At 41.0% G+C, this 19,604-nt stretch overlaps 1 protein-coding gene and 1 pseudogene across 4 annotated transcripts in view; one reads left to right on the forward strand and one right to left on the reverse strand.

The window, feature by feature from the left end:
• CACNA1D (calcium channel, voltage-dependent, L type, alpha 1D subunit) overlaps positions 1-19,604 on the reverse strand; it is a 416,410-nt gene that overhangs the window by 256,067 nt on the left and 140,739 nt on the right. The gene's annotated exons all lie outside the window — the stretch shown is intronic.
• Positions 967-1,588, forward strand: LOC102874876 (annotated as a pseudogene).

A 19,604-nucleotide genomic window follows, 5' to 3' on the forward strand; every position in this document is an offset into this window, starting at 1 on the left:
TACTCACAACAACAACAAAAAAAAGGCTGGGGGTTCAAATTCAACAGTTGCTCTGTGAGAGAACGATATGGTGTCTGTGTCCATAAATTCCAACAGCCTTGGCAACCCTATAGTGTCATTATGAGTCATCATCAACTTGAGGGAAATGTGTTTCATTTAGTTTGGTTTTGTCTACATCTAGAAGGCATCAAAGCTCCATACTTTTGGGGGAGAAGTCATAAAATGCAAAATGTTCTGCTTAGAAATGACTACTATTCTTCGCATTATCAGCAGTCAGCTACCTATCTTCCGGTGCACTGATCAATTAGGCCACTTCAATTAGTCTAAGTCCCTTCTCTGTCTCAGCAGCTCCTGGAAGCCTGCCATTCATTTGGGCATACAAGAATTTTCTGCATTCCTGGAACGATGGCTGTGAGGCAGCATAAAATGACGGCCCATCTGTCTCTTCCAGACTTTCCAATGTGCCAGGCTCATGGAGTGCTCTCCATGGTGGTCTCACAGTGCATGTTCACTGCAGATGTCGGGGGAAAGTTCCCTACCTGGAGCTTAGGGTCTCAACCTGAGAACTGCTTTGTGGTGTACTTTATGCCATTTAATTCTGATGACACAGTATCAACATCTGTGGGTAACTACTGGTTTTGCTTTTAGCAATTAGGAAGATCCAGGCCTAAGTCTTTCAGGATGTCATACTTGCTCACCTGGGCTTTTCTGCATAGGAGGGAAAAAAGAATGGAGCTATGGTGTAAGCGCTGAAAACTGGGGTAACCAGCCTCATTATTACAACCCACAGTGAGAAACCATTATGCACATATTGTCAGTAGCAATAACCATTAGGAATTATTGCAATGCTTTGCCCTATAATCAGTCTTACACAGGAAGCTCCTCATCCTTACATTTAGACTATGAAAAGAATCTGCTGTATCTCATCTCTTTTCCTTCATGCACCACAAAGATCCTGGTGTTGCCATGGCCTACAGCCCCACCCAATCTTACCAGTATTGTAAAAACAAGCCCTATCTAAAGTCCTGGTTCTACAGAGGTGTCCTTGATGCCAAGATCTGCATCTTTGATTTGGTTGAAAGAAGGTAAAAGTGGATGAGTTCCCACTCTGTAGCCACATGGTCTTGGATTTATATGAGCAGCTCTCTTCAGAAGCCCAGGAGGCTGCCCGTATTTGTGCCAACAAGCACATGGTGAAAAGTTGTGGCAAAGATGATTTTCATATCAGAGTGCAGCTGCATCCTTTCCATGTCATTTGATCAATAAGGTATCCTATGCTGGGGCTGACAGTCTCCAGACAGGTATGCGAGGTGCTTTTGGAAAACCCCAGAGCACAGTGGCCAGTGGCCAGGTCATTATGTCCTTCTGTACCAAGCTTGAAAACAAGGATCATGTGATTGAGGCCCTCAGCAGAGACAAATTCAAGTTCCCTGGGTGCAAGAAGATCCATACCAAGTTTAATGCTGATGAGTTTGAAAATATGATGGCTCAAAAGTACCCCATTCCAGATGGTTGTAGAGTGAAATGCATCCTCAACTGTGGCCCCTTGGGCAAGTAGGAGGCCCTGAATCATCAGGACTTTGGTTAACACTGCCCTGTCTTAACCTGTGCACCAAAAATGGAACTTCCTGGGGAAAAAACAGTATCTGCTGTATCTCAAGTGTCCTCACCTGCATCAGGAGTCAGGCTCAGCACTCTACTACTAAAACCAAGGGCTATGTGACATTCACACATATAAATCAATTTTACAGTAAACAAAGCACTTCCATACACATCACCTCATCCAGCTCTTATAATGCTTAGTGTAATTTCCCCAGTTTGATGTCATGGAAGGAGCCTTGATGGCACTGTGTATAAGCCTATCAGGCTGCTAACCTTTCAACAGTTCCAATCCACTAGCCACTTGGTAGCAAAGAGATGGGAAATCTCCTCTCATAAAGACTTACAGCCTCAGAAATTCAGTGGAGGGTCACCAGAAGTCGGAATCAACTTGATGGTAAGGGGTTTGGCTGCCAGTCAGGAAGGATTCCTGGCAATGCAGTGGGTTAAGCACGGGTTTCCTAACCTAAAAATGGCCAGCCATTCTGTGGGAGAATGAGGTAACCTTCTCCCATAGAGATTTGCAGCCTCAGAAGTCCTACGGGACAGCTCTACTCTATTTTATAGTTGTATGAACCGTTGAGTCAGAAACTGATCCACAGTTGACCCTCCAGTGGGTTTTCAGAGGCACTACATCATACAGGAGGAGAACGGTCCTATTTCTCCCTCAGAGAAGCTGGTGAATTCACTTGTGCTTTTTTGTTGTCAGCACAACTCCTTACTATTAGGCCACCAAAACGATGAGGTGTCTATGAACTGGAATCAACTGGATGGCCAGGGGCAAGGTAGTAATACAATCCTATGAAGTTACATGGCTGCAGAGAGATGGAGCCAGGACTTTTAAATCCAGATGCTCTTACAGTGCAGTCTATTGAAGCATTCACTTTTGCCTCTATAAACAACTCATAGCAATGAGTTTACTGTTGGGCCCAGTAAAACAAAACCAGCTGCTAAGTGCTGGTCCACAAGAGCTGTCACTGACTTACTCTGGCATCTCAGCTAACTTTTAGGACCCTTTTCAGTTCTTTCTTTTTCCAAGAGGCTTTATAAGCACTTTATAAGTGCGATGAATGAGGTGAAGAGCTGTACAATGACTCTCAAGTCTTCTGTGAGCTTTCTCGCCCACAGTGTCCCAGCCCCCTCACTGCATCTGTCATGTAGGCCCCCTAGGTTGTTCCTTTCTCTCAAATGAATGCGTCCAAAATGAATGAACAACTCTAAGTGAGCTCTACTTCCTCCCTTCTGGCCAGTCATCCAAATGCCTGGATCATATATACTGCTCCCTCTACCTGCAGCCTCCATTTCTGCAAAACCCTATATCCACTGAGTCACTTCCTCTGCTCACTAAGACATGGGAATCCCCTGAGTCCATTACTCTTCAGGATCCCTAAACTACCATTTGCAAATCCCTTTTCAATTACTCCTGTTTCCCACTCCTTACCCAGTTAATGATCTCCATCATCACTTTGCCTCATGGCAAGGTAACCAGTCAACCAGGAAAAACTGACCTCAATAGAAATAGAGCCAGACTCTCTGCCTCAGGCTTCAGGTGTCTTGAGAAGCCCAGAATTTCTTTCTGACAAACCTTCCTGTACAGCCTCTCCCACATGGTCCAATGAAACTTATTTAAGTATAGACAAGTGCAGTCAGCCTGTACTCCCATACACTATCAAGATAACCAACTAACTTTTCTATAGTCCAGGTCAGAGGTCCCCACGCATTGGTCCATAGACTAGCTGTAACAGAATTACCTGGAGAGCTTTTGGGGGAGAAAAAAAAATCAACCCACGAACAACTCATCACAAACCAAACACCTTTCTGAGTTTACTCTTCCTTCTACTTTTCAAAATTTATATTAGGTTTTCTGGAAAGGTACTGAGATGTGTATGTATTTGAGATTTCTCATGGTATTTAGGTAAGTTAGGTCATCTCAGCTATAAGGAGTCTTGTCATGTTGGTAGGCTTCAATTCCATCATCCCCAGTTTATCAATTTGATTGCTGCTTCATGAATTAGGATTTTTAGCTATAGTTCAGGATATTGCTGTTTGTCAATAGTTCAAGTCCAGCTCATGGCAATTTCCTGTGTACAGAGCAAAACAGTTCACTAGGGATTTGAGGCTGTGACAGGTCATGAGGACAGGTCTTCTGAGCATCTTTAGGTGAGTTCAAACCATCAACTTTCTACCTAGCAGTCAAGCAATCAACTTTATGCACCACCCAGGAACTCCTATACTTTGTTGTTGTTATGTGCCATCGAGTTAATAATTCATAGCAATCCTATAAACTACAGATCAAAAGCTTACCCTATCTAGTGTCATCCTCACCATCTCCGAAATCTTGAGCTCATTGTTACAATCACTGTGTCAATCCATCATGCTGAGGTCGTCTTCACTTTCTCTCACCCTCCATCCTCCCAAGCATGATGTCTGGGATAGGCTATTCTATTAATATTACACCACTAAGTGGATCGAAATGATACGCAGCAACTTACAAGGCATACTCATTTGACATGGAGACTCCAGTGACATTGTAATAAAATATTTATCATATGCAAACTAAAATAATAAAATTCTTAAAATAAAATTAAGAGGTAATTTTTTGTTCTAAATTTTAATAATTACCTAATTTAATACCAAAAGCCCAGCAGTTAAAGACAAAAAAAAGAAGATCTCATAAAAATTTAAAACATTTGTTTAACAAAAGACATGGGGGTTGGGGAGAAACTGAAAAAAGATGGGGTAAATAATGAACACTGCATTGGAACAGATGAAGGCAAGAATAGTTTAAGCATTATCTATGTGACAGCAGTCCAGAATAAGAGGTGTATAGCAAAGTGGACTGGGAGAGAGGGGAGAGAGGGAAAATTATGCAAAAATAAATATTTTTTTAAAAGTGAACTTGTGGAGGGGGTGGAAGGTAGGAAGGAAAATGTGCAATAATGAATGAATGAAAATCCAACTTTTCTGTAAACATTTGGTAAAATTACAGTAAGAAAGAAAAAACTTTAACAAAAAAAAGAAAAGGACATGGTAGGAACTGGAAGAATATCATTGGAAACCAATATATCTGATAAAAGGATAACGATTAACATTTATAGTTAATCATTATTTATAGTTTGACAACAACAACAGGACAAGTAACTTAGTCATAAAATGGACACAGGCCTTGAACAACGGCAGCATGCATTACAGCATATACATTCCACGCACACCTTAAAAGCTGCAAAAGGATGTAAAGGTATTTGGTCTCGGACAACAGCAGGTTACAACTCCCACATCTCTATGATACAGTTGTAAAGACACTGAAAAACTCTGCCAGTCTCTTCATATCTTAAAAAGGGGTGAAATATCTCTATCAGGGGACCATTCTCAGGATTACATGAGTATGTAAAGCACATCTCACATTGCTTATGAATAAAACCAGGTGCAGGTTTCTACCCCAGGAGGACCCCATGCGTATCAAAGTGCAACTCTCTCCATGGTTTCTCCGTTCCTGGGCCACATTCATAGTTTTACATGTGAGGTGCTGTCAACTCAGCTATGGACAACAGAAGGGAAACCCAACTCAATCCTGCTCCAGCCTCACAATCTCCACCACACTGAAGCCCACTGGTGCAGTCACCGTGCCAATCCATCTCACTGAGGGTTTTCATCTCTTTTGCTGGCCCTCTGCTTTCCCAAGCATGATGTCCTTAAGGAGATGCCCCCACCTCCCCTGATAACATGCCCAGTGGAGGTGAGATGGAGTCTGACCATCCTCACTTGCCTGGAGTACTCTGGCTGCATTCACTATGCCCCCAAGTGGCCCCCATAGAGGGACTCCAGCAGCCACTGCAGCCTGACAGCTCTACTTCACCCCTCATCACCAGTTCTGTGATGGCTTTTTTCTTCCGAGGCACCTTTGCATGGACACAAAGCTTCAAATTTTTAGTTAGTGGCTGCGTATGTTAAACTTTTGTACCACCCTGGGGCTTCCTTATAATGTTTAACCCACAATCAGGTTTCTGAGGCTAATTTTTACAGGGGGAGACTGCCCATCTTTCTCCTGTGGAACAGCCAGTGGGTTCAAACAAAAGGTCAACAGTGCAATACAGTGCACATTTCACCTCCAGAGCTCCTTTATGGTAAGTTCTGCCATCATCATTATCATTATAAGAACGTGACTTATGATTCCATGTGAAGTCATAGTCCTTTCAATTTCTTTCTGTGTATCTGAAAGAAATTCAGACAATTAACAAAGACGACAGAAGAAGAATCAATACCTGTGAATTGTAGTGTTGGTGAAGAGTCCTACGGACTGTCAACAAACAGGTCTGTCTTGGGGCAAGTGAAACCATAGTGCTCCTTGGAGGCAAGGATGGTGAAACTGTGTTCACATACTCTGGACATGTCCTCAGGACGGGCCCGTCCTTGGAAAAAGAGAACATGCTGGGAAAAGTAGAGAGTCAGAGAGAGAGGAAGAACCCAGCAAGAGAAATTGGCACAGTGACTGTAACAATAGACTCAAGCACGTCAAAAACGGTGAAGACGGCACAGTATAGGGCAGGGCTCAGAGCTGTTGTTCATAGGGACGCTATGAGACACGGTCAACTCGATGGCATCTAACAACAACACGTGAAGTCAGAAAAAAAGAGTGTGGCAGCAGAACAGGATCCTTAAATATGAATGAGACAAGTCTCTTTTCCTCTATATACAACCATTCCATCTATTTTTAGAATTCTAAGGGTTTTTTTAAGATCCAGGATTTCTATAAACATGGGATTTGTTTTCATCAGTCTCCTACCTGTCTTCTTTGATACAAACTAATTTTTCTTAGCCAGGGGGTGCACCTCAGAAAGGGCATAATTTGGCAAGGTGAATAGGCTCACAGGAGTGGGAATAGATTAAAGGAGTGTAAATAATATTAGAATGTAATTTCATACTTCAAAATTAAAATCTTAATACCTACGACCAAAAGCAAAGCTTAATCAAACCTTTCCTGATGGGATGTACAAAGGAGAAAAACCACCCTTCTTGCACGTTAATATGCACACAGCTTGGGAAGCATTATTTGAATCTCTGAAGTGGGACAAGGAGTTTGTATACATGACGGAAAATTGTTGTTGTTTTTCTTGTTGCTGTTGTTGTTGTTGTTATGTGCAGTCAAGTCAACTATGACTCATAGTGACACTATAAACAATGGCTCTCATCTTTGCCCTATCCTACTTTCACTACTTTTCTCCAGCACCACAACTCAAAGGCACCTTCTTCTGTCAATCTTATCCATTTTCCAGCTCTCAGATGCATCGTTTATAATACACTGTAGAGTTTTGTCTGGGTAACAGAATGTTGGCATTTCCAAGAAAGGAAAGCTTCAACAAGAATCTAAGTGAGATCCTAGGGAATAGTGGAGGTGGGACACCCAATGTATAAACTACATATGAGTTTTGTGTAAGAAACATCTACTTAGCTTATTTATACCAAAATGCTTCAGAGAATTTGAAGGTTTGAGTGATAATGTGAGAAAGTGAGATATTTTCATATTATGGTTTAGTTATTTGTTAATTTGACTATTGCCATAATAGTTTTTATACTATTGTCATAATATTGTCGTCTTTAATAGGAATTAAGGGACTTTATCTTTTCTTCTTAGCCTCCTCAAGAATTGCACACTAATTGGTTAATGAATTATAAACTCCATCGTGCAGAATGGTACCGATGCATTCTGGTAAAAATGAGAACTCTTAGAATTAAGGAGAATTCTTTAAAGAAATGCATTTAACATTTATTCAGTAGCTGTCCATTCACTGGAAGTTGGTATGATATAATAGGACCACCAATGGAAAGCGAGGACACAGAAGGTAATGGGAAGTGTCCTCCCTGTGATTTACAGCCTTGGAATCCCAATGCAGCCATAACCTGAAGTATAAAAACCCCTTCTGTCATTTACTAGCTACATGTCTCTTTTCCCATCACACCGATTTGCTACAGAGATTAAGCAAATGAACTATTAATGTAAAGGGAGCTCTGATGGTCTACTGGAAAGGAGCTGTGCTACCAACTCAAAGGCACATGGTTCGAATCCACCAGGTGCTCCAAAGGAGAAAGATCGGAAGAGTCCTCCTGTGCAATTTATTGCTTCTGAAAATCTGTTGGTCGGTCAGCCATAGGCTGGTTCCAACTAAACAGAACACAAAACAAATTTTCTATAAAGGGCTTTAAACAGATCCCGGTACACAGTAAAGGCTCCAATGTAAGTGATTCAGCTACTGTTATTACTACTATTATTATTATCAAACTCCTATGACATAGTCTCTATGGAGTTGCAGTGCACAACCAAAGGGCATGCCTGTCTGGTGGTGCAAAGCTACTAACAAAAACTGGGAGAGAGATGAGTAACCACCTCCTGCATGATTCACAGCCTTACAACCCAATGGGTCAATGGCTATGACTTGGTCCTGACTAAACCACCAGCATTTTTGAGTCTACGTGCCACACCCTCAGCTGGAGCCTCAATATGACAGTGAATAAGAGAGCTGCAGCCTTCATTGTCACAGAGCGTACTGAGGCATCTCGACAAGTGAAAAAGCAATTTTAATACCACCTCAAAACTCCTGTGATAGGAAAAGTCACAGGCCGTCAAACATAAAAACCCCTAGAAAGGGCACCCAACCAAGACCTGGGGGGAAAGCAAGAAAATGAACAAAAACACAAATATGGAGAGATTTGTGTTTGAGGTAGGAGAAAATGGGGCTTGAGCTGAACCTCAATAGGCTACAAGGAGGTGAAAAAAGATGAAGTCCAACTGCCATCAATCCTGTATTGTGGCATCACATACTCCACTGAAAAGCAAAACAGAAATGCCTTTCACCAGAAGAACTGTACAGACATAGGGTGCTGTCCTCATGTCCTGACAAAGTCCAGTACCCAGAGTAAGGGACACATGCTTTGAGGCTGAGAAGCAAAACTCAAGCCCTCCTGCCCTCCAGTCCTCAGCACAGCCCAGATACTGGATCAGAAAGCAATGGCTTACATTCTCTTAGACCTCTAACTCAGGAAATGGGGAAATAAAGTCAGTAAGTGCTGTTATTTCTAGTAACCAATGAAGAAGCAGATAAAGAAATAACCCCCCCCCCAATAAGATAAGGAAATGTTTTGAAGCTCAAAGTTCCTTAAAGGCAGTGATAAGCTATAACTTCAGGATATAAATGTGTTGGCCAAAGAGGGAACTGAGGCTTGCACTGGGTCCTTGAGGAGATCCATTCTGCCTGGGACAGAAGCCTTGTCAATGGGCCACACTCTTGTTTCATTTTACCAAGCTGGGGTGTGTGTGTATGTGTGTGTGTGTACCTTAGTTTCTGCACAATTTCTCAAGGCTGAGAAACCAATTTCTTCCATGCCTGGGTAATTCCAAAACAACTAAATGGATTGCTTCATCTAGCTGCAAATAAGCATGAGAAATTTCAGCCTGATTAGTCTGTCTGAACATATAAATGTCTGAAGGCAGGCTTCCTGAATTAGGACAGACATCTCAGCCCTGCTTACAGAACACCAAGATGGCGGACAGGCCTACTTGTGCCTGGGGTAACTGCAAAGGAGGCTGGGAGTGGAGTGGGGAGGATGCTTTTAAAATGCCATGCTCTTCTGGAAAATAAGGAGAGGCCTAGGTGCTGAGGTACAAATGAGTAAGGACCTGTACACAGACTGTTCATACATAGTCTAGCATTTTACTTACGTCACTCAATTAATGATGCATTTAACTTCAAGGTATTATTTTGTTCATTTTAGAAATTAAACTGAGGCCTGGAGCTGTAACATTCCCAGGAGAGGCTGCAGTGAGGCTAGGTTTCAAACTCACATGTATGAAATGTCAAAGTCAGGACACTTGGCCATTAATATTTTATTATCAAATTTCCTATCTTCATCCTTTTTTCAGTTTTAATTTTCTTGTGGTAAAATGTAGCAAACAAAATGTTTGCCAATTTAACTATTTTCAGATGTACAATTTATTTCACCCTGCTGTGCCATTATCCCGGCTATCTACTTTCAAAAGTCTTCGGTCACTCCACATAGAAGCTCAGGATGTATGTTGTATGTTGATTGCCTTCGAGTCGAACAGGACTTATAGTGACCTTATGAACAAAAGGCCTAAAGCCTTTCTATAACTATCTACATGTATCAAAGTTCATAAAGTCTCTGGAGGCATGTTGTTTAGAGAGTGGATGCCACTCCTGCTCAGGATAGTACCTCATCAAAGACAACTCCCATTTCCTCCTACCTCCAGCTTCTGGTAACCATGAATACAACATTTAAAAAAAAAATCTAATTCTACTAGTGGCTTAGTGGTAAAGAACTGTACTGCTAACCCAAAGGCTCACAGTTAAAGTCCACCAGCTGCTCTGTGGGAGAAACAGAGGCAATTTCCTCCCAGGTGATTTACTGCCTCTGAAAACTTGCTGGAGGGTCGGCTATGAGTAGGTGCCAACACAACGGTCCGCAACAACAATAATAGCACAGATTTCATAAATAGAGACACACAGTATTTGTCCTTTTATGTCTCACTCGTTTCACCAAGTACAATGTTTTCCACAATATTATATATCAGAATTTCCTTTTTCTTTAAGGCAAAGTAATAATTTATTATATGTTTATACGTATTACATTTTGTTTATCCATTCACCTGTTGATGGACACGTGGGCTGTTTCCATTTTTGCTTGCTGTGAACAATGAACATTGCTATACAGAGATCCACCTGAGTCTGTTTGAAGTCTCTAAAGTATCTGTCTACCTAGCAGTGGAAACACTAGGTCAGGCTGTAATTTTACATTTAATGTTTAAAGAACTACCAAGCTGGTTTCAATAGCAGTTGCCCCATTTTATCTAAGAGTCCCAATGTTCCTGCCAACACTTAGTAGTTTTACCCAACAGGGGTGAAGTGATTAAAAATCATCAATAGAGCAAATACAGGTTCCACATCCCCCACTCCCAAGTCCCACTCTCCGAACTTCTGGGTTCCCCCACCCCCAGCTGAAAGTAGAGCTTTCCTAGGGAAAAGGTCAAAAGAGCACAAAATGAAGGAGTAATTCCCATTCAAATATGTGGGGAAATATTTTGAGTGTTTCAAGAATCCCTAAAAGAACCAACAAAATCAGGCCAAGTAACACATAAAATTCAGAACACCAACATGCAGTTCTGACAGACACAGTTCAAGGTCATGTAGGATGCCCTGTCTTGCAAAAGTAATGCTCTTTTCAGTTTTGCTTTCTTACTAGCTTCTCTTTTGCTTTTTCCATAAAAGTGAAAATTTTCTTTTAATTTCTTTTAGATAGCTCTGGTGACCTAATGATAGGACGCAGCTCTGCAATCCCATAGGCACAGGGTTCAAATCCACCTGCTGCTTCATAGGAGAAGGATGGGCAATCTCCACATGTGCAATTAACTGCCTGTGAAAATCCACTGAAGGTTCAGTCCAACTTGATGGGAGTCAACAACAACAAAATTTCTTTCTCTAGAGAAAGCAAGTATGAATTTATGTCCTTCTAGTGTAAGTAGTATAAAGTGAACTTTTGAAAAGTAGGATATCTATACTTTGCAATATATATAAGATCATAAAATGCCACGTACATTACAGTTATTTCAAGTCTAAGGAAGTGAATGCGAATGTGTGTGGTACTACCAAGATTGTCAATACAGCATGATTAATAGTAGTAGAAAAAGGCAAGTAACCTAAATTTCCAAGAATAGACCATGGGTTAAATGGAACAAGCATCTTCATTAAATACAAAGCCATCAGTGAGAACAGGTGCAGATGATCACATAATACACTAAAAGATATTTACACAGTGTTTGTTGTACAGTTTCAAAAGTGTATTTTAAGTGGGCCCATTTTAATAAAAATATTCTTGTATTTTAATATAGGTATATTTATTGTATGTAAAAATTAACATATTTTTCCAATATTAACTTTACAGTATTTTTTTAGCTAGTGTGAAAAATATAATTAAGGTAGAGCTACCCCCTCGGGAGAATTTAATATATCAAAAAATGCAAGGCTAGTTTCACTGAAAAACTACTTAAAATTTAATTTGCACACAGTTTTCTAACTGAGACATACCTGTGGCATTGAAAGCTATAAACTAAAAGCACATCCAAATTTGACCACTCAAAACTTCCTTATTTACTTCCTTCATGGGCTAACCCATCAGTGGCCTCGTGAACATTTCCAATGGCATCCATTCTCTCAGTTGTCCCAAATCAAGTATATTTTGCACTCTCTGTCATTAAATACTGCTCTTCATCTGAGTTCCTATGATCTGGCTTGAGTGTTCTTGGGGACAAGGACACAGCACATACTTTTTTTCCTTTTTTAATAAGTAAACCTTGGCAGAAAACACTAAGAAACACAAAGTCCTTTGTTTTCTTGCCCACCTTAAAAAGTTTGACTCTTTCTGGGTCAGTCAATTCCCCGAGCAGAAAATGGTCCCTGATGAATAATAATGCTACCCTAGAATAACCTCCCGCTAATGAAATAGTGCTTTGTTTTATGTTGAAGTGTAATTCATACTGAAGGCTGTACTCTTTGATCTTCATCAGTAAGTGCTTCAAGTGCTCTTTGCTTTCGGCAGGCAAGAAAGACCCTCACAAGATGGAATGGCACAACAGCGACCACAATGAACCCAGGGAGCAACGAGGACTCCACAGGCCGCGTAGCGACTGCACCAGGGGTCACGATGAGTCAGAACTCAATCGGTGGCACCAAACAATAAAACATGGAGAAGGAATGTTCTCTCTTCTAAAGACCAATAAAGCCAAGGACTTAGAACCAAGTGTGCCCAGGAGGATGATGATGCTCAGTGGGAGAGCGATGCCAACCACCAGTTTCTGAATTCTCATGCCTTACTCCGCCAGTTGCATTCTGGTCTTCATTGATTAATCAAAAATTCAATTCCTTTCCCAGCCAGCTAATCCCAGAGGCTGACTATGTAAATCCTCTGCAGTAAATCTCTCTTCTGGCTTTCTACAGGAGCAGCAGTAAACAAAATTAAAAGGGAAATATAGTCACAAATGAAGTCCAACAGGACAATGTAAAGTTTTCCCTCAAATCTTCTTCAACAGGATGCAATCCAAAATTAGCTTCTAAAAATCTACTGTTGGAACCTATCACAGAGCCAGAATTTAAAGCTCATTACTGCTTGTTAATATTTTTTATTTCTATAATTCTTATTGTCTTGTAGCTTCCATTTGCAAATCAGAATTTATTTGAGAAGCTAAAATCTCTGGAAGAGTTCAAAGAAACAAATTCTAGTTTCTTCTCTAAAGAGCCTGGTAGTTCCCTAGGAAAACACATTTCTAAATGAGAAGAAATGGTACATATCAAACGTCCATGAAGGGGAAAACATGCCATGCTGAAGGAAAAGAACAGTGATTGTTCATGACTGAGTATCATTCCCTGAGAATTACGGCCTTGTTTTCTGGCCTCAGCTGCAGTGAAAACAAGATAGCAAACTCTTGAGACAAGAGGCCAGTGTTATGCCTCTGTGCAAGGGAACAGTAACAAGGGCTCCTGAGCATTGCTGTAAACCCACCAGATTTCATTATCTTATTAGGATGCTGCTTGGCTCCCTTGGCTCATTTCTGGCATAAGAACTGGCCCTATCTTTTTAACAGATTTTATGATTAAATGAAAAGGGCGAGAGCATATGAAACCCAAAAGTATAGCAACATTTTCAACAACATCTGGCACTGGGGATGCCTCCCCTCAGTCAGGTGGGAGGACCTAAACACACAGTGTGGTACAGAGCCTGAAACTTGCCTGGGAAGAGGATTGGATGAGGACTTTAGATTCCAAAAGTTCTAAGGTCAACTCCAGCTCCACCATAACCTGATGTTGTAATCGGGTCAGTGCTCAACCCCAGGAGCTTCCAATCCCTCATCTATGCATGTGTGCGCCTGTTCCCCTAACTGGCTCTAGTCTTCCTTTTTCCATGTGAGTCAACTTCGAATATCATTAATAATTTATTTAGCTCTTACATTTTATGGCTGATCATCTATCTATCCCCCCTGTGGAATGTCAACTTCAAAAAGGCAAAGATTTTTGCTGGCATCGTTCACTATGGTATCTTGGCACATAATAGTCACTCAAATACTTGCTGAATGAATTACGGAGAAGAGAACTGTAAAAAATTATCTCTCAAATAGTTGTAAGAATTAGACAACATAATTTGGGGAAATATGTTACAGACAGATGTTCCATAATTGTACATTTCTTCTTCCCCCCTTGGTTTAAACTTTTAACCATATTTTCAGGTCTATTAGCTCATTGCATGGGCCTCAGAATTGGAATGTACTTTAAAAAAAGAAAATCACATGGCACAGTTCTCAGTATTCAGGCAAATAAAATTTCTGTCCCCATTTTAGAGTCAAGGCAACTGATATAAAGGAACAAAGTAACTTATTAGTTTTTTGTTGCCGTTATAACAAATTACCACAAATTTAGTGGCTTAAAATAGCATAAATTTATTGTATTACACTTATGGAGATGAGACATCCAACTTGTGTCTCATAGAGTTAAAATTGAAGCCTTGGCAGGACTGCATTCCTTTCACAGGTTCTAGGGGAGAATCATCTCCTTCATTTCCCAGATTCGGGAGGCTGCCAGCATCCCCTGGCTCATGGCAGAATCACTCTGACCTCTGCAGCTATTGTCACATTTTCTTTTCTGGCTTTGCCCTTCCCGCTACCCACTTAGGAAGACCAGGTGGGCCCCTGTTGATAAATCCAGGATGATCTCTCATATCAAGATCCTTAACTCGATCACATCTACAAAGTCCCTTTTGCCATATGAGGTAAGATTATTCACAGACTGAGGATTAGGACATTGGCCTCTTTGGGGGGATGCCTACCACAGAAGACACAGCAGGAGATCATTGACCAGGATGCCTGCAACTGAGGAGAATCACTCCCAACACTAGTGATCCTTCTCTTTAAACTCATGGGCACATGCACACGCACACAGAAGTGATACAGGATAACAACAAAAAGGTGTTCAAAGGGCACAGAAATAAGCTGCAAGTCACTCAGTGAGTCTATGGCATGGTGTGACTGGAATCCAGGTCCCCTAACCCGGCTTTCCTACTTCAAAGTTAATCCTCTCCACTGTCTTCCAGGAGAGGGGTGATTCTACAGAGCATATGCAACAAGGCTTTCAGTGCTTAAGGGGGACAATCTCATTCTCCACACCCCTTTCATTTTTAAGGAAGTAAACAGCTAAAAAGTCTTCTCTTTCTTCAATGATGGAATAATTCTACAACTGAAAGAAAATCCCAGATCAAAAGTCCACTTAACCAGCCTAGAATGTGGACAACAGCCATTTAATAGCACATTTACCTGACAAACCTTGGCATTCCCTCCTGCCCACCTGGGGCTTACATCACAAGATGCCATTATAGTTAAAACGAGCAAATCTCTAGAAGTAGACTATAAACTTCTTGAAGGCAGGGGCCATGAAAACACACTTGAAACATTTTTCAAGAATTCTTAACCCGAATCTCCTTTGCTACAAGTCAATCCATTCTAGACTAATTTAGTCAGGTTAGGCACTGGTGTTACCAGAAGTCAGAGTCACAAGAAAATGGGCGACAAAGAGCAAAAAAAGGAAAGCATCAGAGGAAGTGATCCCAGATGTTGAACAGAGTGTGTGTGTGTGTGTGTGTGTGTGTGTGTGTGTGAGAGTGTGTGTGTGTGTGCATGTGTGCGCGTTCACGCACACGCGTGTGCACACACAGGCCATTCTTTTCTTCACTCCTTGGCTCAATATCTGTGTTCATTCTTTTCTTTCAAACGAAAAGCAAGGATTAAGTCCAGGATCCAAATTTTGATCCAGAAAAAAAGAGTACATACTTAAGCATTCACCTCAAATCCTCCCAGAACAGTCATCAGTATCTTCTCACAACTGGGTCCAGGGCATTCTCCCATGGGAAACGGCACACCGCCTGAGGAGGACCAGGCTGAGCTGGCTGTTAGAAACCTAACTACTGACTCCAAGATGGACCAGCACTAAGAGTTTAAACTCCTGTACACCCTTCTGGTCCTAGACTCCTAGGCTCCATTGGAGCTGATGGATTCTGTCTCTGAACTTAACTTCTGTTTCTTCTTTTAAACAACTTCTTTCCTCCCTTCAACAACTGCTTATCATAATTATTCTAAACTAATGCATTATTTTCTTTTTCAATTAAATATTTCATTAAAGAATAACATGTATAATACACTTTCAGAAAATGACACAAATCTTTTAAAACATGCAGCTTGATGAATGTTTTTGAATCAAATATAACAGACAAGTAAATACCAAGAGGATCCCATAAGGCTCCACTGTGGCACTTCTCAGGCATCACCTGCCTAAACACAGCCTCTGTTTTGACGTCTGTCGCCACAGTTTTGCCTTCTTGGTCACTTGCACACAGCATCATATTCTGCCTGTTTTATTTCTCTTTGTATCAGGTCTGTGAGAATTTAATAATTTCATTTTAATTTTGGTTTTATTATTTATGTTTCTTCTTCCAAAGCTGATATTAAAATTGTCTTTGACCAGGAAAAATATATGCTTGCTTCTGGCAGGTCCTCAGAGGTGCTATCATTTTCGATCTCTTTCTAAATTCAATTATAAGCTTAGCTTTTTGTTAGGCCCAGCTAATGAACTCATGCACCTCTGTCATGACTAACTGGCCTCACAAGCACAGACAACAAATGAATGAAATATATATATATATGAAATTACAAATGGAAACTTGAGGAAAAAAATCCATTGGACAACAACAAAACCTTAAAGCTGCCAGGAGTAAATTGTCAGCACAATTCCAGGTCAATAGAGAAATCCAAGATGATCTAATTTTCAAATTTGGGTTATTGGGAAGGTAATGGCAGGAAAACAATCTCCAAGTCTTAGTGGACTTTAAGCTTTGATTGGAATCTTTCTCTCTTAGCTAAGAAGGAGAAGGGGGCTTCAAAACAGTGTCCCCAGTGCCCTAGACAGCACCTGATGCTTACCTCCAACTTATGGAATTGCACTGGAATGCAAGAAAATGAAGAAGACTTCATGGATATTGCTATTTTCTTCTTTTTCTTTCTTTCATTCAAGTATATTGTATTTTATTGAATCTTTCATTTACACTGTGTTTCATTCATGTACATTATGTTTCATACAATCTTTCGTTTGCCTTGTGTTTCGTAAAATAATTCATATGCATTGTATTTTATATACTTATTATTGATCTATAAACTATGCTTATTATTATTACTCCATCTTTTTTTCTGTTAGAGTGTTTCTTAAATTTTTTTTTTATTTTAATAAACATTTACGGAGATTTTGGATTTCCATTCATTCATTGCCACACTTTTCTCCCTGCCCACCCCTCCCCACCAGTTCATTCCTCTCTCCAAAAAGAAAAAAAAAATTGCTTCATTGGTATACAATTCCCCCATTCCTTCCCCTCCACCCCACGCCCAGAGTACACTTCTCTATGCAACCTTAATTCTGGATTCCTGTGCTAACCATAATATTCAATCATATATCACCTCTAATCAAAGTAGTTACTGCCTAGCCTGTCGTTGATTCCATGTAACTAGCTCCTTCTGCTTCAAAGTCTCTCTACCTTCTGTCTGCCTGGAAACTTGGTCCCAACAGCCCCAGTGGCCTTAGCGGATATTACCACATCATCTTATTCAGAAGGTACCTTCTTTCTTTATTCATTGCTTGTCTCTTTCAGTAAGATCAAAACTCCACACAGAGCCTTGTCATCATCTACCACAAGACCAAGGACAAGGTCTGCTATCCGTGCAAACTAACATTTGTTGAAGTAATGGGATTAATTCATGAAAGAAGCAAACCCTTAGGAAGATAGCATTTAACTCTTCATCTTGACTCGAGTCTCTAAGCTCAGAGCTCCCCCAGGACTTCGTTCCCATCCTCAAAAAAGGGTTGAAACAGACACCATTTACACCAGTTCTCATTGCTTCAAATGCTTTAAAGTAATACAGCACATGTCTCGAAGCTGTTCTGTAAATTGTTATTAATACGAACTACACTTCACACCTATGGCTGAGAGGACATTTCTGTTAGTGAGCTTCCCAATTCCTTTAGCGTTCACACCTCTACTGATCCTAGGGTCTGTCAGATCTCATGGATTATTTCATTGAATCTAATTTCTATCCCTTCTTTAAGACTCTACCTTACACATACTTTTCTCTTTTTATGACTTCTAAGAAAAGTAACAGCTCCCTAAAGACTGGATTCTAACTGTCCTTTCTAACTGAGGTGCTGGCACAGCTGGCTGGACTACAGCCATCACCTGCTGGTGCTGAAGTACTCAGGTAGGCGTGGACGTAGCAGATACGGCCATGCTTCTCAGGCCAGAGGTGAGGCAACACCCCTACTACCTGCTGGTCTAGGGAGGTTGAGAAAGGAAAAATCCCAGCTGCTTCAAGTGGCCATGCACCAACAACCTTCTCATACTTCCAAGAGTGAAGATTAGCTACTATTAGCCTTCTTTCTCCTTTCTCTTCCCTTCAAGATTTCAATACCAATAAGATCTCTGGTAATTTTATGACTATCAGAGGTGGGGAGGAACATACCCTTATGCACATGGTTGTTGTCCAAAGACATTCTCATCACCTCAGATACTGAGTGCTTTTGTGAGTAAACTGGACACACTGGGCTTGGAGTGTGTAATTCTTCTAAAATGTCTACCACTCACACGCTTTTTGAGAAAGAGGGAGAGTCAGAGGGCACAGGAGGACATTACTTAATTTCACTCATGCTATGTTCTGTTTACATACCATTTTGGCCTAAAGTAAGTTCCAGGGAAGGTACTCAGAAGGATGAAATTATATCTGGTGTTTGGCGGATGCACAGTTCATACCTTCCATCCTCCTATTATGCCTTCTAGTATCATACTCACTTATAAAATGAGATTCTTTGCATTAAGATATCTCACAACTATCTTTTCCCTATTTAACTACAGGTAGGAATGATAGTCTCAAGACAGTGACTTTTGTTCAAGGTTTTTTGTTATCAATTTTTGTTCAAACTACTTTGTTAGGGTTCACCTAGTTTAGTGTATGTCTCTCTTTTTTAAAAAATTTTATTATTTTTGTGTGAGTGTACTGTCAAATCAGATCTGACTGGTACAGGAGGAGATTGTCCCTCCTTCCCTGGCAGAGCATCTGGTGGATTCGAACCGTATGCCTCTGGGGATCGTAGTTGCAGCTCCTTGCCACTAGGCCACCAGAGCTCCCCTAGTGTATTTCTCTTGCATTCACTTAGTTCCCTTTGTTTTTGTGTCAGAAGTGACCCATTGCTGATCCTGCAGCAGGTTTTCAGAGGCAATAAATCTCATGGGAGGAGACTGCTCATCCTCTTGCATGCAGCGCTGCTGACGGGTTTGAACTGCATACCTTTGGCCATCAGAGCTCCCAAGATCACAAAAAAAAAAAAACCCAAACCAAAAAAACAACCATGAATATGGTTATTTCTGTTTGAATACCACTGTTATACTTGAATACTGTTAGTTATATTCAGAGATCAAGAAAAGGCAACGGAGTCTAAGGTACGGTAATTCAGAGCACAAAGTCATGCCTAAGACCTTATGAAATGCAGGTAGCAGCACTAAACTTCTGTCATCAAGTCTTGTACTGAGTCAGTAGACTCACAGCTGACCATCCAGCAGGTTTTTGAGGCTGGAGATCACATGGGAGAAGACTGCCCTTCTTTCTCCCATTGCAGCATCTGGTGGATTCGAACCATATGTATTAGGGCTGACTAAGCCACCAGAGCTCCCTTTATTGCTAGGTGCCTTCAAGTTGGCTCCTACTCACAGCGGCCCTAACTACAATAATATGAAACACGACCTGGCTCTCCACCATTCTCACGGTCTCTGCTGTGCTTAAACCCATTGTTGGAGTCAGTGGGTCAATTCGTTTTATGGAGGGTCTTCCTCTTTTCTGCTGACTCTCCCAAGCATGAAGTGTT

Source organism: Elephantulus edwardii, unplaced genomic scaffold (genome assembly GCF_000299155.1).
Source record: "Elephantulus edwardii isolate Elephantulus edwardi_28Jun2011 unplaced genomic scaffold, EleEdw1.0 scaffold00113, whole genome shotgun sequence".
In the NCBI taxonomy this organism is placed as follows: domain Eukaryota; kingdom Metazoa; phylum Chordata; class Mammalia; order Macroscelidea; family Macroscelididae; genus Elephantulus; species Elephantulus edwardii.